Genomic DNA, 8472 nt, shown 5'->3' on the forward strand with positions numbered 1-8472 from the left:
ATTTTAAATTTTAAAAACTGAACTGAACTGAAATGGGTGAAAAATCAAATCGAACTAAGTAGTTCTATTTTGATTCGATTTAATTCGATCTGTTTTGATTTTTGATTGATTTTTTAATTTAAACTTAATTTTCAAGATATTTGATTTAATTTTGACTTTGGTTTGAACCTAATAACCATTAATCAATGAAATTAAACAATTAATATATATATATAATTAAATATAATTGATAAATTTTCCATAAAAATAAATCAATTCAAAAATCGATTCGATTTGATTTGGTTCGATTTAAATATATAAATTACCATTCAGTTCGGTTCGGTTTAACTGATTTTTTTCTCTTCAAAATCGAACCGAACCAAAATAACCAAAATTTTTATAATGTAAAATCAAATCGAACCGATTAAATTTTAAAACCGAACTGATTGAATTGAATTAATTCAGATCGATTCGATTTTTCGGTTTGAACCGAATTCTGCTCGGCCCTACTTTTTCTGCCACTGCTTACAAATAATTTATATTTCAAAAGAAGTTAATATAATGTTTCAATATCATAAATTTTTTCAAAAGAAAAAATTATGCAACTAATAGTAAATGGAGTATACAGTAAACATATTCCAAAACAAAAAATAGCAAACAGGTTAATCAATTAGAAGTAACCATTACCATCCAATGAATATTTCCAACAATTGATCAACTCGCTTGACCTAAAGGGCTTGTCTTGCTCTTCTCCAGCCACTCCTTGATGCACTTGCCACGGTAAAGATGCGAGCATAGCAACCGCTTACCTTCCAACCCTATTGTCAATTGGTCCAAGCAAATCAAACAATCTAAAACCAAATCTTCGATTCTGACTGTCTCTAGCCGTTCAACGTACTCGGTACTTGCAGGCTGTGTCTGTGGACCACCTTCATCAGTTGCTAACTCGGTCATGATCGAAGCATCATCTTCGTCACTAATCAAAACCAGTAACGGTAAGCCTAAATGTGGGGAGGACTCGTAGGAACTTGCTCGTTGGCCTACCCAGAAAATTTTCAATCTTTTCTCGGAGACAATCTTAGGGTTTGGAGGTAGCAAAAATATGTGGAGCTCCTAAAAACTTTTTCTCCTTTAAAAGAAAAACTTTCTCAAACAATTGTGATACTTTTAAATACTCATTTCTTACCTACCATCATTTCACTCATAATCCTTTGTTTGTTGCGAATCAAACTTAGAATTTTACAAAGAAGTAAACATATATTTCTTTTGATCAATTCTATGTTGGAATGAAAAAAGTGATAATTCAATTAAATTCTTTGGTCAATTGACCCACTTAATTTTTTTTAAAATTTTTCATATATGTATTATATTAATTACCTATATAATTTTACTAATTGACATAAAATACCTATATAATTTTATTGAAATAATTTTTTTATTTCATTAAAACCTTTAAAATATTATTATATTTAATAATTTTAAACTTATTGTTTTGATAAATATTATACTTATATAATTAGCATTTAGATTAATAATTATTGTACTTATTGTTTTAAAATTGATATGTAATATATGAAAATTTTATTATATCTATTAGTTTGTTTGCTTATGAAATTAATGTTGATATTACTTATTATAAAGTTTAAATAGTATTTTATGCAATGAAAATTGTGAAAACTCAGATTTGGAATTGAATTAGAGATCAATTGTTGGATGATTATTTGATTAGGTACATTAAAATATGTCTTTCATAGCATTGATAATGAAGTTATAAAAAAACGTTTTTAAAAAAAAATTAAAACTCGTTGAGAAAAATTCTAAATTTAAGATTAAATGAATAATTTAATTTTATAAAATTATTTGCTCTTTCTACTCAATTTTCATTACATATTGAAACTCGTTGAGAAAAATTATAAATTTAAGATTATATGAATAACTTAATTTTATAAAATTATTTTCTCTTTCTACTCAATTTTCATTACATATTGAAAATTTACATGTATTATTTTTTTCCTTATTAGATAATTTATTATTGTATATAATATTTTCTTTTTCTCTAAATTAAATAAAATAAAATTTTTTAACGCCAGTGGCTCATTTTCCTGACTTTGCCCCCAATTGCAAATGATTTATATTCCAAAGAAAGCCAATATAAAATTTCAATATCATAAATTTAAAAAAAAAAACTTATGCAACTAATAGTAAATTAAGTATGCAGTAAACCATATTTCACAAAAAAAAAAAAAAGAAGCAAACTGGTTAACAATTAAAAAAAAAAATCTTCATATTTCTTTTACTTTTAAGTTGTGCTCTAAGCTGCAACTTAAATTTGAAGTGAATTTTTTTCTTAATTAGAAAAATCTTGAGGATAAAATTTCTCAATAAGAGTGCATACATGATCAACATTAAATTATTTGAAGGCATCTCTATGATTCAAAACTATGCTTAACATAAGAAGCTTTTTCACTTGCTCACTAATCCTGTTATTTAGCTCCTACAATTGATGATCTATAGTAGCTATAAATATATCTACTTGAAAATGATGCTCCACTGCCATTATGTCCTTTCGACAGCAAGATAATCAAGCATTCATATCAGGAACTTGAGAATTGTGATAAGTATAAAATGATACCACATTCTCTAATAGAGTTTCCCAACCCTTATCTCTCAATTTCTAGATCAATTGCTTTGTACTAAAGACTAGATGCATAGCATTTACAACGTCCTCAGATTTTTGTTACAAAGTCTAGCAAAGATTATTAGTAATATTTCATGTAAAACAAAAACAAAATCGAAAGACATGCATTAGCAAATCACAAAAGAGTCATCACCACACTGAGAATAGGTGGATTCTTCGGTTGCTATGCTTTGGAGTATTGAGTAAGTTGCATTAAACATTCTCATAAGGCTAAAGATTGAGTTGAAATGAGAGCTCTATCTAGTATCTCTAGATCATTGCAAAGTTCTAGCTTAGTTAGCTCCTATTCCAGTATCAAGCTCATCAATTTCAAACAAACATTCAATTTTAGTTTCTTGGTTGGCTTGTAACTCATTATTGCGTTTATAAGAAGCACGAACAATATTAACAATAAAAGTTACATTTTGGAAAAATGAATGAACATTTGCTACTTCTCGAGCTACAGTTATAAATCGATAACTTGAATTCTTGACTATTAAGAATCAAGATTTCTTAACCATGAAGATTTGCAAGTTGGAAAGTTATCTTGAAAAGAATTAAAAAATTATAATAAAATACAGCTTGTCCAAGTTGCAATTAAATTGTCGTCTTTGGCAATTGTAAGCCAACTTTTATTTTTCATGCCTATATAAAGGATTGAATCTCTGTTTATAGTAATCTTTTTTTGAGAGAAGAAAATTAGATAGAATTTTGCAAGTTGGAAAGTTTTCTTGAAAGAATAAAAAATGAGTAAATAAAATACTTGTCCAAGTTGCAATCAAATTGTTGATTTTGGCAATTGTAAGCTGACTTTTTTCTTTCCATGCCTATATAAAAGAGATTGAATCTCCATTTGTTGTAACCAGTTTTTGGAGAAGAAAATTAGAGAGAATTGTCTCATAAGTTTTGTGAGGTTTTGGGTGCAATTGGGTTTGAGAGTTTGACTGATTTGTGGGTGAGAAAAAAATTGAGTGTTTGTAAATATTTTTCTCATAATATTAACAAAATTTGAGGTGGAACCATGCAATGGGAAAATTAATTTTAGTTTGTGGCAAAGCACTGTGAAAGATGTCGTTGTGTAACAAGGATTAATCAAGACAGTAAACGAAAAGCAGCCGTTGACCTCTATTGATAATGATTAGGAGGAGCTTCAACAAAAGGCGGTGAACATGATTCGATTGACGGTAGTCCATGATGTGAAATATAATATTCTTGAAGAGACTTTGCCAGTTGCCTTTGTGAAAGAATTTGAAGAGTTTGTAAATGTGCAAGTCACTCACTAATCACTTGTATTTAAAGGAGTTGTACCAACTCTGAATAGAGGAAGGTACTGATATATCAAATTAATAATTTCAACAAATTAATTACCCAATTGGCTAGCATTGGTGTGAAGATAGATGATGAAGATAAAGTTCTTTCACAATCTTATAAAAGCTTGGTGACAGGTTAACAATTAGGAAGGAGACATTAAAGGTGGAGAAAGTTTCTATAGTAATTTTGATGATGAGAAGTTCAAAATGCCCAATGGTAGCACTGAAGGTGGAGCTTTGTTACTATTTTTAGTCATGGTAAAAGCAATTCATGTGAAAACATTATAGAAAAAAATAGTAGATTAGGCTTGAGACCACGAGTAGATTATGTAGAAAAAGAATGCTACTATAGTCATCAAAAGGGTCACATTTAATACACTTGTAAGAAGATGACGAAAGATCTTACAGACTTCAAGGAATTCAAGAAGAGTCATTGAAAAGAAGGTACTACTACAATTACAACTGATGAAGATATTGAATGTGATGTTTTAAATGTGAATGATGATAAGGAAAAGATAAAGGATCCATTACAAGATGAGTGATTAATGGATTCCGCTTGCCCTTTCCATAGTTGTTCAAAAAGGGAATAGTTTGATACAATTGAAGAGAAGAAAGACGAGCGAGTAAAGTTGGCCAATGGTGAGAAAATGGAAGTTGAAGGTATTAGTAAAGTAAAAATTAAGTTGCAAGGTGATCATGTGAAAGTAATGTGAAAATATTTGACGAAGTGAGATATGTTCCTAAGTCTTAAAGGAATTTGATTTCCTTTGAAAAATTGGATTCCTTGGGTTATTAGTGTTCCATTCAAGGTGGAGTCAAAAGAGTTAACAAATGTGCTCTTGTGATCATGTAGGGCGAGAAGCTTAGCGTGAGGAATCTCTACCAATTAGAAGGTAGTACACTGGTTGGAAATAAGTGTGTTGAAGCAAGGGGCAATATCGACAATTGAGAGTGCTGAGAATTACCTAAGCGGAAATTGATTTTTACAGAAATTGTGAAGGTTAATTTTATATGACTTGAAAATGAAGAGGGTTGAAGAAATTATTTAATTGTTATAAAAGAATTCATGTGAAGGTGGAGATTTATAATTCAGTGACTTGAATTCCTGGTTGTTAAGAATCAAGCTTTCTTAACCATGAATTTTCTTAGCCATGAAGATTTGCAAGCTGGAAAGTTGTCTTGAAAAGAATAAAAAAAAAAAATTAACTAAAATGCAACTTTATCCAAGTTGCAATTAAATTGCCGACTGTTGCAATTAAATTGCCGACTTTGGCAATCGTAAACTAACTTTTTTTTTAATGCTTACATAAAGGAGTTTGAATCTCTATTTATAGTAACCTTTTTTGAGAGAAGAAAATTAGATAGAATTTTCTCTAAAGTATTGTGAGGTTTTGGGTGTAGTTGTGTTGAGGGTCTAAGTGATTTGTGAGTGAGAAAAATATCATGTTTGTAATTATTTTTCTCATAATAGAAAATTTATTTGTAGAGTAAGCTTACGTCAAACTGCTTTAATTTTATATTCTCTTATTTGTAAGTTATTTTCTTAACAGCTACAATAAAAGCTAATTGTAGCTGGTAAGCTAATTGTAGCCGGTGAGCTAAACAATGCATATAATATGCATATGGACATTATTTAATAAATAAAGTTTATTGTGTGATTGTTACCTTGTATCCACACCCATAAAGATTATGTGATTGTTTGCCTATGCATGTGTGTAACACAGGTTATATGTGATATGTATTGAGTGTAGACTAAGGTAAGCATGTGGGTTGAAAAATGATTTTCACAGTTTATAATTATCTTAATATTTTGTGGACTTATGTGGCCTCTTGGGATATCATGGATGCATGGTAGGTCTGCTATGTGCTCTGATGACTTTAAGTCTTGCTGTTCCTTAGTACCTATGGTGATTCCAATTTCAGGTGGTTATAATGAGTGCAAATCCATGACACATGTAATAACGAATCGTATATCCCAAAAAAGGAGTACACTCAACAATGCACGTCACTAACACATGCAATAATGTGTTAATAAACATAATCACAACCATCCATTTCTCTCTCTCTCTCTCTCTTTGACTACACCTTTGACTCCTCCTCCACCATCCTCTTCCCCATTCATTGCTTCCTACTTAAATACCTTGATTTCTCACAATTTGAAAGGGGAATAAGATGAAAATTTTAGGGTTGTTGAAAAGAGGATGAAATGAGGTGACTAGGATTTTCTGAGAAAGAGAGATTTTCTAATTTCTTTTTCACCTACTTCTTCGTTGCCATTTTCATGGAGCCATCAAAGCATCGTCAACTTGCCATTAAAGCCCAACAATCAAAACTCTCATTTTTTTCTACCGTCCATTTATACCTTGAACTTTCAGCAACAAAAAATGCTTGCTAACGTTATATTTTCTTCACAAAAACCTGAAACTGGCCTTCAATCATTAGTAATTACATTCCTATTCAAACATGTTCAAATCATAGACTACCTAAAACCAGTTTAATTACCATACATTATTTCTTTCTTTTCAGGATAAATTATAACCCGAGACACTTCTAACTCTAGTTTGATTCTTCCTTCAAAATTCTTTATTGTCATTGATAGTGGGTGTGCATGGTGTCTCACTAATCTAGTCATGATTCTTGCAATCACTAGCTTTAAATAAATAAACCTAGTGATTTTGAGCTTTATTGAACCTCTAAAGTGATCATTGTTGTTCTGATTGGGACGAGATTGCTATCTCATTAGGTAATTTTAATGCTTCTTCTATGCTAATCTTGATATTCAAAGTATTTTGCCTTTAATTTTTGCTACAAATTAATCATTGTTGTTATAGTAATCTATTTCTTTATTTTGTATTCTAAAAAATTTTGAACTCAAGAGATTCAACATTGTACCATGTACGGATTAAACTAGAGCTATGGGATTTCAAGAGTTGAGATTTTTATTTGATGTGTGTTATGATTCTTTGGACAAATGGATCGATTTGAAATTTTATTTCTATTTGTTTTCTGCGATTTTGGATACATATTTATTACTTGAGTGAAATTGATTAGTGTTAGTGTTAAATAGTGCCTTGAATTCTTCACTTGCCACAACTTTTCTTAGCCTTGAAGAACTTTGAAAAGTTGGAGTCAAGCTATCTTTCTTTAGTCAAAGAAATATCCTTCTTAATAAATTAAAACGATAATGAAAAGGGAAGCAACTTGGGACAAGTTGAAATCAAATGCCGATTTTGGTAGCCGACAATATATTGCTATATAAAGCAGATCATTCTCCATTTTTGTAGTAGCCCAATTTTGTGAGAGCAACCCAATTTTGTGAGAGTTGAGAGATAAGATAAAATTAGAGAGAATTTTCTCCAAACCTTTGTAAGGTTATGGGTGTAATTGATTTAGAGGGTTTGAGTGATTTGTACGAGAGAAAAATATTTGGTGCTTGTAATTAGTTTTCTTATAATAGAAGATTTATTTATAAAGTAGGCTTACGCTGAACCACTTTAAATTTTGTGTTCTTAAATTATGAGTTATTATTTTCTCACAAATTGTTATCAAAGCCGAGGTTCGATATCTAAAGATGACAAGCACAAAATTTGAAGTAGAACCGTTCGATGGGAAAAATAACTTTAGTTTGGGGTAAAGCACTATAAAAATGTCTTTGTACAATAATGATTAATTAAAGCTTTAAACGGGAAGCAACCGGTGACTATCAAAGATGAGTACAATTAGATTGATGTTAGCCCCTAATGTGAAATACAATGTCTTGGAGGAGACTTTGTCAGTTGTTTTGTAGAAGTTAGAGAGCTTGTACATATCCAAATCACTCACAAATCGATTGTACTTGAAGGAATTGTACCAACTCAGAATAGAGAAAAGGTATCGATGTTAGAGATTACCTTAACAGCTTTAACAAATTAATTACTTAATTGGCTAGTATTGGTGTGAAAATAGATGAAGAACGTAAAGCCCTTTTGCTTTTAACCTCTCTTCCACAATCTTACAAAAGCCTAGTGACGACTCTAATAGTTAGGAAAGAGACATTGAAGATGGAGGAGATTATTGCAGTTATCTCAAATGATGATAAGTCTAAGAAAACAAGTAATAATAATGATGGTGGAGCTTTTGTTGCGAGTTCTAGCGATGGTAAAAGCAATACACGTGAAAGCAATTCGAGAAGAAATAGTAGATCAGACTCAAGACCACGAATAGACTGTAGAGATAAAGGATGCTACTACTCTCATCAAAAGGGCCACATTCAATATAATTGTAATAAGATGAAAGAAGACCATGTAGAGTTTAATGAATTCAAAAAGAGTCGCAGAAAACAAGTGATTGTTGCAATTGCAATTGATGAAGATATTAAATGTGATGTTTTAAGTGTGAATGATGGTAAAGAAAAGACAAAAGATCTATTACAAAATGAGTGGTTAATAGATTCTGCTTGTCCTTTCCATATATGCTTAAAGAATGAGTGGTTTAATAAAATTGAAGTAAAGAAAAGAGAGAAAGTGA

The sequence above is a fragment of the Hevea brasiliensis genome, chromosome 12, assembly GCF_030052815.1.
Source record: "Hevea brasiliensis isolate MT/VB/25A 57/8 chromosome 12, ASM3005281v1, whole genome shotgun sequence".
Classification (NCBI taxonomy): Eukaryota; Viridiplantae; Streptophyta; class Magnoliopsida; order Malpighiales; family Euphorbiaceae; genus Hevea; species Hevea brasiliensis.